This window comes from Malania oleifera, chromosome 9 (genome assembly GCF_029873635.1).
Source record: "Malania oleifera isolate guangnan ecotype guangnan chromosome 9, ASM2987363v1, whole genome shotgun sequence".
In the NCBI taxonomy this organism is placed as follows: domain Eukaryota; kingdom Viridiplantae; phylum Streptophyta; class Magnoliopsida; order Santalales; family Ximeniaceae; genus Malania; species Malania oleifera.
In genome coordinates this window covers 7,618,371-7,637,891 of record NC_080425.1, presented here as the reverse complement: position 1 = coordinate 7,637,891, position 19,521 = coordinate 7,618,371, and the positions used below count along the sequence as shown (strand labels likewise).

Genomic DNA, 19,521 nt, shown 5'->3' with positions numbered 1-19,521 from the left:
TATCATTATTATTATTATTATTTATTATGGTAATTTATCATTAGGATACCATGTTATGTAGAAAAGTAGTGCGCCATTATGATAGTTCATTAAGTATTGTGGTAGATTATTATTATGGTAGTATATATGATATTATGACATGTGTATTTATTATTTATGTGCATATTCTATGGCAGATTTATTATTTGAATGGTTTCCATAATCTTGTTCTTTCTCCTTACGTGTCTATAAAAGTGCATAATTTCTAGGGTTTGATTATTTTCATACTAGATTATAGTATTAAAGTTAGGTTGATTATTAACATTTAGGATTTAACATTGAGATTTCGATTATTATGATATATAATTTTTACGTGTTATGATTTATAGTATTAGTAGTACATTTTTCCTCTTTTTATTTAGCTATTTGAAATTTCAGAAAAATATGAAAAATTATAAACAATAGAAAACTAGGAGAAAAATTTTTAAAATATTTTTGATTTAAAAATTATAAAAAATAGAAAACTAGGAGAAAAATTTTTAAAATATTTTTGATTTATTGATTATTTCAAAATACAGTAAAAATATGAAAAAAAAAATATAAAAATTAGAAAAATAGAAAAAGGCAAGAAAAATACTTTGAAACTTAAAAATCATTTTTTTTTTTAGTTCCAAAAACCTCCCAACTAGTATTTTAGTACTTATAAAAACCCTAGAAAATTTTCAAAATTTGGGAGTGTATTTTGTAAATTATTTTTGATTTTGTCCCTATGATTTTAATGCTGGGGTATGAGCCTTCGGGCTTCACGTACCTTTAGTTTTGAGGGAATATGTAAATATTTATGTTTTATATATATTTTTTGTATTATTTATTTATTTATTCACTTTGCACGTGTACTAATAAATTTACTAGATGAGTAATTTTAAAGACTTACTAGATTAACTTAGGGATAATTCCAAATTAGTTAGGTACCGTTCGTAAGAACGGGCGTGTAGGGGGTGCTCGTACCTTCCCCTCTCGTAACCAAACTCCTGACCCCAGCTCTGGTAACGTAGGTCCATTCTACCCTTAACGGGGTAGTAATCATGTGTTCTAACCACACTAAAAGGTTAGTGGCGACTCCGACATTCCTATTTTTCCTTGAAAATTAAAATTGATTTTTAATTTCGCCGCCCGGGGCACACGCACTCCGGGACGTCGCGACATTCGTCAAGGGATTTCTGCCTCCAATCTAAAAAAAAAAAAAACTCAAAATTTCTAACAATATCTTAATCTACCCAGTCCTATCCTCATCCTAACTCGATCCTATACTCTGGTATTAATCCATCCTAGAGTCTACAGAACCTAACAACCTAATCATCTGATACCACTCTATCACGCCCCGAACCCGCCAAGTGGGACCCGGGGTGTGATGTGATCCAATCACATGTGTCTAATACCATAACCTCAATCATGCAACGAAAAAGTAAATAAGCATCCTCAATAATATACCTGAGTACTATATAAACATCCCAAAAAAAAGAAATTTCCCAACATCCAGTATCCATATATACATCTCATAAAACTAAAAAAATAAACCTAAAAATACATCCAAGATCTATACCCTCTCACAAAAATGCTATGCCAAAAATCCCAGGCCCGAGCTCGCTAAGTTCGATCACGTAGAGGTCCTGAAAAAGATGAATTGTATAACGGGTGAGACACATCTCAGTAAGACGAAATAGATTAATACCAGTGTTTGGCTATCATGAGTTTAGTGTATACAAAATATCATCAGTTGTTAATTAATCATAGTTATAAAACCATTCTCAGACCAAATCCACTCACACGCACAATTATTTATTAGAGAAAGTTTCCGAGGATAGGGGAGATTACACGCCTATACATGTAGCTCCTCTATGCTCTAATACGTTATGCAACTTGGTATGACTACAATTGATACCTATCAGGGCACTCGCCTTTCTCAGCAAGCCTTCGGGCAGAGAGTTTACTTCGCCTTAAATACATATAATCCTACTACTACTACTACTAATATACACACACACACACACACACCTACACACAATTATTTATAAGCAAAAGTTCTCGAGGATAGGGGAGATTACACGCCCATACATGTAATACCCCTCTACTCTAATACGGTATGCAACTTGGTATGGCTATAACTAATACCTATCAGAGCACTCGCCTTTCTGAGTAAGCCCTCAGGCGAAGAGTTTACTTCACCCCAAATACATATAATACTACTATATTTAATACATTTAATACTTTGTTACTTTACTTTGTATGCTGTTATCTCTGTAAAACCCAACTCTTCATAATCTCAGTTTTCACATGCCCTATTCTTCTATGACATACTTTGTTATCACATTTCACATCCTTTGCCTTCATATATTCTATATTCACATACACTATTCTGTATTTACTTGCACTGTTATATTATACTATGGTTAAATCTATAAAGATAAATTTAGAACTCACTTCCAGATGGATAAAAACCAACATGCTTCCCCTCATGACGGGTTGTGTGGCCTGTAGGCTAGACTTAACCCTGGTCGGTCCACTAGTGTTAAATCAATTCCCAACTCTTCAGTCCACTAGTATGATTGGCTTTCCCATGCTGGCCTAAACTCTAAGAGGAACTCTACCTTTCACAACTTAATCGACTATTCAATACCAACACTGCCTCTTTAAGACGTGTGGTTACACTAAGCTCTCCATAACTCTCACAACGGTACCGTGCGTACTATGGTCCACCGGAGTTCTCAAGCCATACATTACAATTTAACATTAATACTCTGCTCTGATTAAACAATTCTAAATACAATATAATCCCAATGCATTTCAGTATTTCAACATATTAAACATATTTCATAACTCAACACAGTATTTTCATTTCTCCTCATGCCACACGACTTGAATAATACACATATTTATGTAACTACTGAAATAATAAGTCAATCCATGTTCATTATCTGCTTTACTGAAAATATAAGTCAAATTATGTCCACAATTTATCTAATAATCAAAATAAGCGTTAATAATAAAAACGGAGATAACTAACCCTACTCACCTTGAACAATTTTAGAAAATGTAAAACAACTCCAACCAATCATTTCAACCATTCAAATTATCCAGAGAATCCATTACTTAAATCTTGTAGCCTTTTTCTTTACTTTAATCGGTTCATTTTCAAAAATAATAGCTATTAACACAGCTCTAGGCTCAAAAACCTCAGTTTTAAACAGTTGGTTTTCAAAACTTGCACAATAATTTTATATATACACATATAATTTCCATTTTAACCGATAAAATTTACAAAAAAACTGGCTTAATATATTCTCCTTACCTGATTTCTTGAAGCTATGCCTACAGGTGCCTACGACACTCACACGAACCTTGAATTCATAAATTCTAGTTTAATCAACTCAACTCTAGGTAAAATATTATTTTAACATTTCCTAGTCCAACAAACTCCAAATAAATGATTAAACTCCCAAAAACATCAAATTTTCTTAATTTCCTAAATCTTACCTTAGCCTTGGAGTGGTGCTTGGAAAGCCAAGTTCAAAAATCTATTCTGCTAGACTTGTAAAGAAACGCTCCTAGATCATTGTGGTGATTTCCGATCTGCATATGTTTGATACTTATAGCATCTTATGACAAAGTTTATGTGATATGTTTTCATCATGGTCTAGTAGTAACCAAGTCTCAAGAATCTTTCTATTGAAATATGTCCATATGGTTGTATAAAGTTGTTGATGGTTATTTTGACCAAATGCCCAAAACAGAGGTTGACAAGTCTTTTTACATTTTCATACCTTCTACATTTTTTTGTCTTTTATGCTACTTTTTCCCATTTTCGGCTACATCAGATGATCCAGGACAATCCAAAATGATAAGATGGGGTTCGGTCGTGATTTTGACCTCGTGCATGCAAATCAAGACAAAAATTTAATTGTTCATTGAACTCCAAATTAACCCAAATTTCAACTAAATTGACCCGAGAAAAAAATAAGGTGTCAACAACCATGACAAGCATAACATTAATAGATGGGGGGATATTCAGCTATGTGGGACAGATCTCTTCTACAAGGTTTCTAAAAAGCAATCTAGACTGTGAGCAATCAAGGAGTATTCTTTTGATTTATAGATTGAAGTTCAACTCCCACTCCTAGATTGTTCTAAGATCAAAGAAACCTTCAAGTTCGACATGTTTTTGATGAGAAGCTCAAGTGTTATCGTTTGCTCAACCTCCTTGAGTTGTTGAGGACTTTGTAAGGCAAGGGCATTTAATTTGTTGCAAGTAAGTGGACCTGCAAAAGTCAAGTTGTTCACAGTGTTGATATCACCATTTGTGAATTCGGAAGCCACGAACGTAGTAAGCATTCTTGTTAGCCTAATCCTTTATGGGAGCCATTAATTTGATGATGCGGGATTGTAAATTTGTTGTTTAGGAGAGAGATAAGAGGCCAAGACATCCCAGCAAGCATGCTAGAAATTTATGACAACAAATTTCATGCCTTGAAATTAAGACAAAAAAATTACGGGCAAATATTTAATTTTTTATTAATTAAAAGAATAGGTACAATCTCCTTGGATCTTTACAACAACTAAGATAAAATATCCTCTAACTCAATCTCCTTAAAAGTGGTTCGAGAGCACAAGGAGAATATTATAGAATTAGGTGGTGTCTATCTTCTGGATGACGAATTTGACTATATTGGAAGATGAATTTGTATCCAATCTTCGTGAGTTCAAGATTGATAAATAATTATGGATGTTTGAGCAAAAAAAAATATACTGCATAAGTATAATCCAAAATTTGTTGATATTTCTCTATTTTAAAAATTGTCAAAGAACAAAAACTATGTTGATGTATGTCTTCTCTCTTAAATTTTTTTCTTTCTACATTGTCCCCTTGAGAAATGTCACAGAGTATCTATAGGCATAATTAAAGTTGGATGAATCCATTAACATATTATTCATAAATGTATTTAATTTTGACCAATTAAATTGATTGTAGACATTGATTTATTTTTTTATATCTACAATTGATTCAAATAATTGATCATAATTAATTTATTTTATTTTGACTAATTAAATCAATTATAGGTGTTTATATTTTTTAATACATTATATAATTGTCACTAAGAACAATCGATAATAATGTTACGTCTCACTAGACTTCTATGCATGCATGCATGCAAAGAAATCCTTAAGGTTTCATTTGACTTTAAGACTTTGTCCGAGAAAAAGAAAGTGAAAATATTTTTAGAACAAATTATTTTTCATTTTCTTTTGTACATAATAAACTATTTTTACAATTCAAGATTTTTTTAAAAATCTATACAATATATAATAGTATGAATGGTGTAAATAATATTGTAGACAAAATCCTTATATTTTGAATGCAAGATAAAAAATTCCTTTAATTTCTATAACTATGAATGATATGTAGAATATTAATCTTTTAAAAAGTAATACTAAACATTTCTACAAGGAATAAATTTTCATACTATATATAGAAGTAGAAATTATGAAAATCATTATGTATATAAAAGCCTTTATCCTTTTAAAATAAGACCAAAATTTGTAAAAGAATTAAGTTATATATTATGCAGTAATTGAACTAAAACTTGATAAAAGCATTTGCTCATGGTTGAATATTTCAACATGAGAGAAAATGGAGGAGGTTGTTATGTATATGGGCAATCCAAAAGCTCTTTAAGCCTCCACCAAAGATGAACATGCAATGGTAAGTCAAAAGCATCGTATATTTATTATTTTATTTATATATAATGATGCACAACAACTTTAACATTTTATTTACAAGGCAATAAATGATGGGTAATTGAGATTAGAATTAGGACTCGAGCAATTGTAACTACTTGATCTGGTGATTGTTGAGATTTGATTCTTGGTAAAATTTGTGGAGCAAAGGAGATTAATGTAGTCTTGACAAGTGGCATCATATATAAGTCCTGGATTTAGCGCTTGGTTGGGATTAACCTGACCAGATCCCATGACTAGAGGTGATGCGAAAGTAAGATTAGTATGGCCAAGGTCCATAATAGGATCGAAAGTATTATCAAAAGGATTTGCAGTAGTGACCATGGCAGAGCGAATGGTTGCTGTGGTCCATTCAGGGTGTGCTGCTTTTATGAGCGCAACCACACCTGAAGCATGAGGACAAGCCATGGATGTCCCCGATATCATATTATAATCACTGGCCAAGCCCCAATTTTGTGCAATTTGAGTTGCAGGAACAGGTGGAACCCAAGCAGCCAAAACATTCGTTCCCGGAGCCATTATATCCAGTTTTAAGACATAAGGATAAATTGGGGAGGGGCCTCTCGAAGTGTAAGAAGAAGCAAATGGGGCAGGTTTTGTCCCCACAAATGTCTCTTGAAACTTCATGTTGATTGTTGCATTCGTAGTAGTTTGTAGCATATTTGATGACAATGAGTGCTTCTTTCGGGCTAATCACAATGCCAGGACAAGGAAAAAAGTTATCGTCAAAAAATGTAGCATCACTACTGACAAATATTGCAACACGCACTTTTGATGCAGCAACATACTGTAACTGGTCAAAGGGAGATGTATTTTTGTACTTTTAAAAAATGATGGTGAAATTTTTTGGAGCATTAGATAAAAAAATTGAGGAATTGCATGTTGAGAGGGTCTTGTCATATATCAAAGGCAAGTCAACAACCACGACACTTGCATGGAACATGGTCCATTCGACAACAGTTAGGTTGTTTCCAAGTGTTAGTGTTCCAGCAAATTGTCGATCGATGGAGCCTGCAGCAACAGTCAAAACCCAAGGGATTCCATTGTGTAAGGTCCCAGGGGATGGACCTCTATTTTCTGCAGAGGATGACACAAACACTCCTTCTCCATGGCCCCGAAGGAAGCTATTGCAATTGGGTCCTCATACAATGCCACATCATCCAAACCTAATGACATAGAAATCACGTCAACACCATCAACCACAGCTTGATCCATAGCTGCAACAATATCAGATGTGTAGCTCTTAACCCAAAGTGCCTTGTACATTGTGATCCTTGCATGTGGGGCAATTCCTCTTGCTGTTCCGTATGCATAACCAAAGAATGACACACTTGGCACGTAGCTCCCTGCAGCTATGGAGGATGTGTGCATCCCATGCCCTTCTATGTCTCTAGGTGAGTTCATGGGGATCTTAACATTGGGATTCGCAGCCACAACTCCTTTGTTAAAGTATCAAGCTCCTATAAGCTTTAAGTTACACATAGAGGAATTGAACTCCTCTCCTTCTTGGCATGTCCGCTTCCACCTAGCTGGAACTCTAGTCATACCACAGTCCGTGAAGCTCTTGCTCTCAGGCCAAACCCCAGTGTCAATAACACCGATGATGGCATCCTTTCCATAATTTGAAACTAGCCAGAGACTAGTGAAATTGTTGAGAGAGAGGAATTCTGATGTGTGAGTTGTGTCTAGAGTGATAGTCTTATCACTGTAGGCTAATACAAATCCTGTAAACTTCTTTAGTGTCTATAGTTCTTCAATAGAAAGAACTGCACTAAAACCGTGAAGGACATTATGGTAGGTGTAGACAAGGGTGGGGCTAGATTGATGGATGTACGACAAGTTGGTCTTCAAGTTGGTCTTCTCAAAAGGTCTTGCCCTTGAGATAGAGTTAAGAATAGAGGAGTACCAATGGTGGTTGGCTACGAAGACCTTGGGCATGAGAGATTCATCCATATGCACAATATATGTAGATCTGGACTTCCTTGGCATTGACCAAACATGGGAAGAAAGCAAGATAAATGCAAGGAAGAATATTAATAAAGGATGGACTTTACTCATAGTACTCCCCATTCTTTCTTTTCTTTAGCAATTGTAAGAAAATGATCAAGGACTAATCTCTTTATATATCTTTATTATCGGTAATGAAAGAACAAAGAACAATAACTTTGTGTTTGTTGTCGGTACCCCAAAAATCTCTTTAACAACCCTTAAGATCCAGGGAGTTTTCTTTTTTCTTTTTTTCTTTTTTTTTTTCTGCTTCCACTTCCTTCAGAGAATTTTTTTTTTTTTTTTTCACCTTACCTATGCAAGGCTAAAATTTAATAAATAACTTGAATTTATGCAAATCCAAATATAAGACTTGAAAGAGTAAGACACTATTTGAATCTAAAGAATATGTTTGAATTATTTTTTTTAAAAAAATAAAAAAATTAAATTAAAATGGAAATCTAGTTTTATTCTATTTTCTTTGTAAATAAAGTGCTATTGAAAAGTAGTTATAAAAAAAATTTAAATATTAAATTTTCATGATGTGTAAAATCTAAAGATTGTTTACTAATTCACTATACATATATATATATTTCAATTCCTTGATGACTAAATATGAAAACATAAATTCCTCTTTTCAAGTGTTCGATGTGACTTAAAAATTTTATTGGAGAAAATAGAAATGAAAAAAAAATAAAAAAAATTGTGTTTATATATTTTCTGCTTATTTAATTAACTATTTTAAGAATAGAAAATTGTATTAATATGACTAAAATTAAGAAAATTCAAAGGCTAATGACATTGAAATTAAAATTTACATTCGCAATCAATTACATATTTCATCTTTCTATTTCACTTTCTATAATAACTGAATATAAAAATTGAAGCTCTTTCTATTTTTATTCTTTTCAAGTTTTTTTGACTTTTAAATCATGCTAAACGGAAACCATGCACTTAGACAATTTCTTCTCTTTTCTTTTATTTTTTTTATTTTATTAAAAGCCTTTACTAGACTTACGCAAAAATTTGTCTCACTATATAAAAACGTGAATATGCAGACAAATGTTCAATGTCCATGTGCATGAGCTGAGGGATTTTCATTATTTTGTTTTTGTTTTTTTTCTTAGCCTCTCTCTCTCTCTCTCTCTCTCTCTCTATAGTGCCCTCCCACTTTTTTAAGTATGATTTTTTAAATATGACACCCCATTCCTTTCATTTATAAAGACTCAAAGTAATCCTTGAAATTTGAGTTTATTACTAAAATAAACCTTCTATTAGTTTAATAAATTTAGTGAAAAAAATAAAAATTTATCCTTAAGAAAATAAAAGTTTTATCTTCTTAATCGATTTTGACAAATAAATTCTTAAAAATGATATTACCTTAATTAATTAAGTACTATTAAGTAAAACATGTTTTAAAAATTAAAACTATAAGAGAATTGAACACTCAACGACAGTTATAATCGATCAATTGGCAATCAGCATAAGCATAACGACAAATAATTAAATTATTCTTTTAAAAATTTAAATGTAAAAAATTAAATAATATTATTAATTCAGAAAAAAATACTTAGATAATTATATTGTTCAAAATATTTGTTATATACATTTCATGTGATTTAAATAGCTAAATATATCTTTAAAAAATAAAATATAATTTTGAAATCAATTTGGATCAACTAGCTAGTTGTTCGAATTGCGGATTTTTTTCAAACCTAATTGAATGTTATATATTTAATAATATTACATGTGACACCCCAATTTTTCATACCATTTTTTTTTATATCATACTTATCGGACACGTCAACACCCCGATACCGTACATATCACCTGACCCATTTTGGGCATCGGTATACCGATCACATTATATTTCAAATACTTATTAGCGAAAGACAATATATACATACACCACAGCGAATATACATTTCTGGGAGCTCTATTACCAACTCGATCTCGGTTTCTTGAAATATTTAATGCTTGGGCGAGACACATCTCAGTAAGACGGAATAAGTTATTGATAGTGTGTGGCAATATGAGTGCGTTTACATCAACTTATATATATATATATATATGTATTCGGTCAAAACATTATTTATATGATATAATATCTAATATGTGCAAATAGCTATATAAATATAAAACACAACTATTATAAACTTTATATCCCATTTCTCGGTTTCATTTATTTTTCTCATCTTTCTTTCATCTCAGTTTATTTCCATTATATCATTATTTTCTCATTTATTAGGCCCATGAGTATCCTCAGTAACCTTTCCATATCGTGTTTGTAACTCATGTTCATTTCCAGTCTGCTATCCAACCCATGGGTATCCTCTGTAACCAGGCCATGCCATGTCTGTAACCCATGGCTGCCCTGAGGATTTTTCTTCAGGCCATGCTTCCCCCCATGGTCAAGGTTAGGCGGCCCGAAGGCTGGATCTAACCGCGATTGGCCAACCCGGTTAGATCAAATAATACCATATACCTGTTGGTAGTAACAAATGGTCTGCTACATACCCTGGTCTGGAATCTAGGGGCAATAAACAACTCTACTCTGGCTCATTCACACTATCATGCCACACGCTTCACGAGTCCGTGTGGTTGCCCTTTTCAACCGCTAGCATCAGTACCACGCTCGATATCATAACCCGTTGCCAGGGTTTACATATCCATCCTTGAGGGTTTCATTTTCACTATTTCACTTTTCTCATATCAACGTTTCCCATATCAATACATATATTCATTGCAGTTGTTACGCTACAATGTTCACATATCCAGTATTCACATTTCAATTCTAATATTTACATTTCATTTCTAGTATTCACACTTCATCATTCACAAATCAATTCCCATATTTCATTATTCATATTGCAGAATTTCACGTTGCAATATTTCCATATTCATATATCAAATTTCACATGTCCAGTATTTTCATTCAATATTCATAAAACAATATTCCCAGTAGATTTCTCATTTTCTACTGTTTCATTCTCAGCATTTCAATTTCACAATTCATCTCATAATAATATATAAGCAAATATGGGAATATATCGCATTTCATATATTTCATCATTTCCAGTATGCACATATCAATATTTCATTTTTTTTTTCCCATTTCATAGAAAATCATTTCCATATTTCCCATATTCTACATTTCTCAATATTCACAAATATTACAACAAAACAACAACAACAACAAAACCAAGCCTTAGTCCCACTAAGTGGGGTCGGCTATATGAATCCTTTTCCGCCAATTTATGCGATCATAGACCATTTCTTTTGATAGATTCAAGGATATTAAATCTTTACTCACTATCTCCTCCCAAGTTATTTTATGTCTACCCCTTCCCCTTCTACTACCCCCCACAATAACTAAGCCACTCTTCCTCACAAGTACACTATAGGGCCTACGTTGCAAATGTCCATACCATCTGAGTCGTCCCTTTCTTATCTTATCTTCTATAGGAGTTACACCTAACTTACCATGAATATGTTCATTCCTTAATTTATCTTTCAATGCCATACCACTCATCCATCTAAGCATCCTCATCTCGGCTACTTTTACTTTTTGGATATTATGTTCTTCATCGCCCAACATTCTAATCCATATAACATAGCTGGTCTTATAGCTGTCCTATAAAAATTCCCTTTCAATTTTAAGGGTATTCTACGATCACATCGCACACTTGAAGCACTTCTCCATTTTACCAAACCTGCTTTAACTCTATGCATTACATCATCTTCAATTTCTCCTTCAACTTGTATAATAGATCCAAGGTATCGAAATCTACAAGTGCTATTTATTTCTTCATCATCAAGTTTAACTTTGTCTCCAATATTCCTCCTATCATTACTAAAATTACATTTCATATATTCTATTTTATTTCTACTTATCCTAAAGCCTCTAGATTCCAAAGCTTCTCTCCATAATTCTAACTCAGCCTTTACTTCATCCCTAGTTTTGTCAATTATTACAATATCATCTGCAAACAACATACACCATAAAACCTCCTTTTGAATACTCTTAGTAAATTGGTCCATCACTGAAGCAAAAAGATAAGGACTCAAAGCAGATCCTTGATGTACACCTATGGTAATTGGAAATTCTCTAGTTTCTCCATCTATAGTCCTTACACTAGTCATTACTCCATCATACATATCCTTAATGACATTAGTATACCTACAACATATACCATTTTTTTCTAAAACCCATCATATTAGTGTTTCTTATTTCCACTATTCCCATAAAATCATTTCCGTATATACATTTATCCCTTTTCAATATTTTCCAGAAAATTGTATAACATTTCCACATTACATTTTATTTCCTCAAGGATATTCATCATCATATCATTTTCCCATATTTCCCATTTCAAATCACATTTTACACAATACATTTCAAAATTTTCATAAAATCATATGCCACACAATTTCTCATCTATTATTCATATCATCATAATAATAATTTCAGGGAAAATACCATAATTCATTTCACATATATTTCAACCAATATATCATAAAAATACCTACTATACCTTGAAATTAGGAATAGCTTCCCAAGTGGGGGGGGGTGAATTGGCTTTTAAAAATTTCTTTTAACTTCTTTTAAGAATTCTTAACTTCTTTAAACACTTAACCAATTCTTTAACTTGTTTGTTTAATTTCACCAATCACACAAGAACTTAGTTCTTTTGTCCAATCAATAACACAATTAAACAACCAATCAATTAAACACAATCTTCAAACCAAACAATCAATTTAATTGCCAAATACAAGTTAAACATCAAACAACCAAACCAAGATATAAAGTTTTTAGCACTTTGGTAATATAAAATCTTGAGATTGTTTGTTTGTCTATATAAGGCCCGTGATTATGAATTTGAAAACCTTGGGAAGAATGTAATTTAATATTCAACAATCCTTTCACAAACACAATAAAGCTTTTGTAGTAAGCCCTAGATATAAATTTTAATCAAGCCCTATATATATAGATTTGCTTAATATGATGTTCAATACAACATTAAATCAGTCTTTCCAAATATTCAAAACTCAAATAAACTTTCAGTTAATTTATCTTTGGGTGTTTAACCAAGAAACGTACTCCCATATGGTTTCCGCAAGATATGGTTTCACCAACGTAATCCCTTTCGGTTTCTGTAACCCAAATCAAAATTAATCTTTAAGTTTACTTGATTTCTAAATATGCGTAGTATATTTGATTTTCAATTTAAATCATCCACGCAATTTTAATTATGTACTGAAAATAAAAAAAATAGGGAAAGAGAGAGTGAGACGGAGATTTTTACGAGGTTCGGCTTATACCCAGCCTACGTCCTCGCCTTTGGCAAACCACCAAAGGATTTGTAGACACCCCATTTTTACCCAGACCCAATATATTTATTATTATTATTATTATTATTATTATTATTATTTTATTAGTATTTTTATTATTTTATTTATTCTTATTATTATTATTATTTTTCATTAGTATTATTATTATTACTTTTATTTTTATTTTTACTTCTATTTATATTATTATTATTTTCATTATTATTACTTTATTACTATTTTTATTAATTTTCTATTATTACAAATTATTTTCTTATATTACTTTGTTACTATTGTTATTATTATTTTTATTTTCATATATTATTATTATTACTTTTATTATTATTTTTATTATTTTATTTACATGGGTCTAGGGTTTTTGGGGGATGCCTTTATAAAGGCTTGAACACGCACAGGGGGAGGGGGGGCAGCGCAGCCTAGCAAAAAGAAAAGAATTTTTTTTTTTTTCTTCTTCTTCTTCTTCTTCTTCCCGGAGACCATACTCTCTCATTCTCCACTCCGACCACACTTCCAACTTTAGCAACCCTCTCATATTAACAGCCTCACCACACCACAGCACCCCATCAACTCCGGTCGACCACCACGGCCGAGAACCCCCTCGGCAAATCTCTCATCTGCTGCAACCATTATAGCACCCGAACTCCATACAAGTCCAAAGCCTCCACCTTTCCTCCGAAGACCATCACATCCACCACGATTCCAGCAACCCAGCCGAACGCCGGCCACCACTCCTGCTGAATCTGCTGCACCGACCATCCTCCACAGCCGCACCAGAAGGAGAGGAGTTACCGCCACCACTCCCTGCTCACTGCCACCATTCGACCCAGCAGACCCGAGCACCAGTTTCAGCACCTGTTCCACCCTCCTCTGCAACGTCCCTCCGGCCACCATCCGAGTCCAGCGACCACGGCCGACTGCAGCAAACGCCCAGCAACCCACCGTCGTTTCGCACGGACCCATCTCGGCTGCTGAAGCTTTCGGCCATCACACCAGCAAGCAAAATATTCAGGTTGTATCTATCATATATATATACATATATATACATATATATATATTTATATATATATATAAATATATATACATATTTATATTGGTTTGGTTCAGTTTTTAATAATTAAAGCTAGAGTCTTTATTTTATTTTATTTGTATTTGTGTATATAGTAGGCATGTAAACCCATACACTCAGCACGCACACACACTGTTTTTTTTTTTTTTTTTTTTTTTTTCCATTTTTTATTTTTATTTTTATTTTTATTTTTATTTTGGGTTATTTCATTATTGTGGAGTCTCATCTTCCAATACTTGTTTTATATATATCTATGATTATATTTTGTGGCCGAGGTACTAATTAATTTATTTCTTTTATGGTTGCAGGTAGACCTTTGTTACATTAGATGTATATGTTGAATATTTTTATTTGTATAATTATTGTTGTAGGTTTCATATTGTTTAATATTGTATGGTTTTTATCAATGTTGAACTTATATTCACATTTGCATTTTTGTGGTATTGTTTAAGTCATTATTTGCTTCCCATTGTTGGCATGTTATAACGATCTCATGTCTATATTTACATGTATTATGTTCAGGGCATTGGGTTGGCTTACATGGTTAGGACTTAATTACTTCCATATGTATATCTTGTGAAATAGTTTTTAGGAAACCCATGCTATCGTATATTGTTTTCGATATAAGGTATGTTAAGTTTTAGGGTTGCCATAACCTCATTCTTTTGTTTCCATGTGTGTATATTATATGATTTATGTGAGGGTCTAATTATTTCCATATTGGTATAGTTGTATTTATAGGATATTAGGCAAGTGTATCCTCATGATTATCACTTCTTATTATTACTATTATAGTGTGTGTTAGGTATTATATATCATTATTATTATCATGTGTTGAATTTTTATGGTACTATTATTATATTATTGATATATTGATGAGTGTATTATTACTAGTATTATTTATTATTTATTACTATTATTATTATTTATCATTTATTATTATTATTATTATTATTATTATTATTATTATTATTATTATTATTGTGTTTATTGTTACTATTATTTTTATTATCATTGTATATTATCATCAGTTTTTTTTTTATATATTATTTTTCTGTATTCACCATTATTATTATTATTATTATTATTATTATTATTATTATTATTATTATTATTATTACTGATATTGTTCTACTTTAAATTATATGTATGTTTAATCGTATTATTATTATTATTATTATTATTATTATTTTGTATTAATGTATTGTCATTTTGTTATTATGATATTTTTGTTATTAATTATTTTCGATTTTCAATCCCTATGATTTTATTGCGGGGGTATGAGCCTTCGGGCATCACGTACCCTAAGCTCTGAGGGAATATATATGTATATATTATCTTTATTTATTTATTATTTTATTTATTTATTTTTTTACATGTATTTATAAATTCATAAAAGGAGTAATTTAAAGAATTATTAGATTAACTTAGGGATAATCTCAAATTAATTAGGTACCGTTCGTAAGAACGGGCGCGTAGGGGGTGCTCGTACTTTCCCCTCACGTAACCGAACTCCTGACCCCAACTCTGGTAATGTAGACCGATTCTACCCCTAACGGGGTAGTAATCATGTGTTCTAACCGCACTAAAGGTTAGTGGCGACTTCTATACCATTTTTTTCCATGAAAACATTAAAATGATTTTATTTCGCCGCCTAGGGCACACGCGCTCTCGGGACGTCGCGACAGGATTCACTAAACCTGTTCCATTGACGGGTGGAGCAAAACCGATTACAACATTCCTTGGTTAAGGCTAGAGCCTGCCTTCTCCAAACGATATTCCCTCGTTCAGTCACTCCTTACATAGGCTAGAGTCCGCCTCTCTAAGCAATATTTCCTTGCTTAGCTAACGATCCAAACACCTTAGAACGTCAATGAACTACAAGAAACATAAGATAAAATTTACGTACAAGTATACTCTCTCAAAGAGCAAGTTAGTACAATTTCAGCACTATATACTTAAATGTAAAATATCAATAGGAAATAGAATGAAGCTCAAGTGTTGAATTCACCAATATCCTTCTTAGAAGAGGATTAGCAATAGGAATTCAAAGAAGGAAGGATCAGCACTTCAGAATTCTCAGCAAAAGAATTTTTCAATGAGTGAGCAAGAGAACTTAGAAAGAACAAGAGTACTTTCAGCTCCTCAAAACAGATTTTTCAATTCTTGGTTTTTTTTTTGCAAAACCATGTATTTATAGGCTTTCAAACTTGCAAAAATTTCCTTAAAGAATTTCCCTATTTATTAGAATATTTAAGGTTCAAACGGCTATAATTTAAAACATTAGAATTTTAAAAATTTGTTCGTTGAACAGTGTTTAAATGTCTGACAGCAGTGACCTTGTTTCAGTGTTTTGGCCATAAAGTTTTCTGTATAACTTCAAATTAGGTGTTATTTATGTCAAAATAAGGCTAAGAGAAAATCCTACAACTTTCATGTTTATCACTCTTTAAAATAATGAGCGTTTGATAGAGAAAAATTCACCTCAATGCGGATGTATAAAAACTGACAGCATTTGGGAAAAACTCTTTTTGGTGCTCTTTATTCTAAAAATGATTCTAACCTTTTTAAAATAATTTTTGACCTTATAAAAATATTTTTCAGGTATTTTAAAAAGTATCTAGGTCTAAGAAGTTAACCTAAGAGTTTCAAAATATTTCAAACGATATTTTAAACATTAAAGCACTCACATGAAACTTCTAAAATATTAACATTCTAAGTTCTTGAGTCTTCATGCTTTGTCCTTTGATTGAATCCATCTTTTCTTCAAACTTCCATATTCTTTGAGCTTTCTTACTTTGCCTTTCTTTGGTTCTTTTGAATTTAATATGCCTTGACTTTCAATAACTCATTCACGTCCTCATATTCTTCAACAAGTAATTCATGCCTTGGCTCATTTAAGCTTCATTTGATCCTTGTGAGCACTTTGACCTTACTTCCATCATATTTGATCCTTGTGAGCACTTTGACCTTACTTTCACATATATGAACCCTGAAATATCATTACTCATACAAATACATTAAATTTTACTTGTTTATTAGCATCAAAATAAGATAACAAGATTTTAAGCCTTGTAAAGCCAGCATAACTTATTCTCCTTACCTGTCTTACTGAGATGCCCGCATAGTTCAATCTTAAGCTCCTGACATTTTCAGCACAAAAAGCTACAATTTCCATTTCCCCAAAACATTCAACATAATTCCAACATAATTTCTATAAAATATTTCTTAGGCTCCCAATAACCTAAATAAATTATTAAACTCCAAGATAATCAACTTACCTCGGTTTTCTTGAACTATGCCCACAGGATCCCGAAATTACACTCGTGGTGCTTACCCGAGCCATAAATTCAATAAGTCTAATTCAACCTCAGAATGTCCAATATTTAACATTTCCAAATCTACAATAATTAAATAATAATAAGCCCCTAATAACCCCATTAGCCTAATTTTTGATTTATGCCTACGACGACCCCACGAGAAATATGCTCTGCTAGACTTGTAGAGAATCACCCTTAAATTCTCGTGATGGTATCCGATCGTCAATTAAACTTAAATATTTATGAGAAATTGAGATAAAAGTGAGAATTGAGCTTACCTCAACAGATATGCCTATGTCAGTTCTATGACAAATTCACTCGAGTAGAAATGTCGGTAGCGGAGAATGGAATCCAACGGAATTTTTTGATTTTCAATCGGGTGAATATCAGCTGAGAAACTGAGGAGAGTGGGAAAGAGAATGAAGGAGATGGAAGGAGAGAGCGTGAGAAGCAAGGTGGGGGGTGGGGGTGGCGTTCTGCTTCCTTCAAAATTTTGAAATCTTGAAGCTTCAAGAAGCTTAAGGTAAACTTCTATATTTAAATAATATAATAATAATAATAATAACTTTTAATCTTTGCATATATATATATATATATATATATATATTTTACTAAAAGAGGGTGGCACCTCCATTTATTTATTAATATACCCTCACTTTTGGCGGAGGAATACCGTGGTTACAAGTTAAAACAAACAAACCAAATTAGAACAAACAAAATTAAGCATAACTAACAAAGGAGATAAAAACATAAAAACAACCAAAATCAAAACGAAATACACCAAACGAAACTCTAGAGTTGAACTAACGACGAACGGAAACGAGACCCCACCTATCCATCAAAAGGATACCTTTCAGATAATATGGTAGAAGGTGTTGTTCTTCGTAGATTACATTGTTTCCCATTTCTCCTTCTTTAGCAAGAAAATCAGCCTCACTATTGTCTTCCCTATATTGATGCATCACCATGACATTCACTCATTCTAACTCTGTCACGAGCTCATATATATTATATTACTTAATTCATAATTCTTATTATTTAATTAATTAATTTATTATTCAATTTAATTTTAAATCTTAAATAATTTATTTATTTATTTTATTTTTTTACATTCCCAAACATATCATTTTTGGGGCGTTACATTACAACTTGAATAAAATTATAAAAAATTGGTAAATTTTCTCACATAAAGGTCAATCAATTAATATAATTTTGAGTTTTCTTTATTCATTTAGCATTCATATTTTATATATAGAAGAACTAACATTATATTTTATAGCTTTAATTTTTAAAATATAATTTTAAATTTTTTTAAACACCATATTTGATAGATTACTTGAATTTAAAAATATTGAACTACATTTTATTTATTTTATGATATGTTTAGTTATTAATTGTTTATCAAATTAAGTTACATCTAAGATACACTTTGTAGCATTGTATTTACTAAGTATTTTGTAGGATTTAATAGTAAGTTATACTTTTTCATGTATATATATTTTTTAAAAATAAATTAATAATATATATATATATATATATATATATATATATTTTGTTATACTGATGTCCACTAGTTAATCCAAAGTGATTAGACTAGATGGACTAGTATTTCAATATTTGAGTAGGTCTTTCATTCACTTAATCCATTATCAAGATATTAGACTGGTTAATTTTCTCAAATTAATTTATTAAATTAAATTCTAAAATATTATTTTTATTATTATGGGGTGTAAGTGAGTCAAACTTACTCTCAAAATACTCAAACTCGACTCATCTTATAACGTCACTCGACTCGATTCTACTCGAGTTTGAGTTGAGTTTGAACTACTCGAGTATTTTAACAAGTTCGAGTTCAATAATATTACTTGAAGGGAGATTCAAGCTTAATTAAGCTTTTAAATTTTATCATTTTTATATTTCGAAGTCATATAATATAATATTTTATAAATATATTAAATATTATATAATATTAACTTATAATCAAGTCAAACTCTAGTTTCATGAACTTGTAGCCGAGTCGAGCTCACT

General features: G+C 31.6%; 1 pseudogene; it reads right to left on the bottom strand.

Annotated features, from left to right (window-relative positions):
- Nucleotides 1-5,808: 5,808 nt before the first annotated feature.
- On the bottom strand, nucleotides 5,809-7,761 carry LOC131164498 (subtilisin-like protease SBT3; annotated as a pseudogene).
- Nucleotides 7,762-19,521: the final 11,760 nt, after the last annotated feature.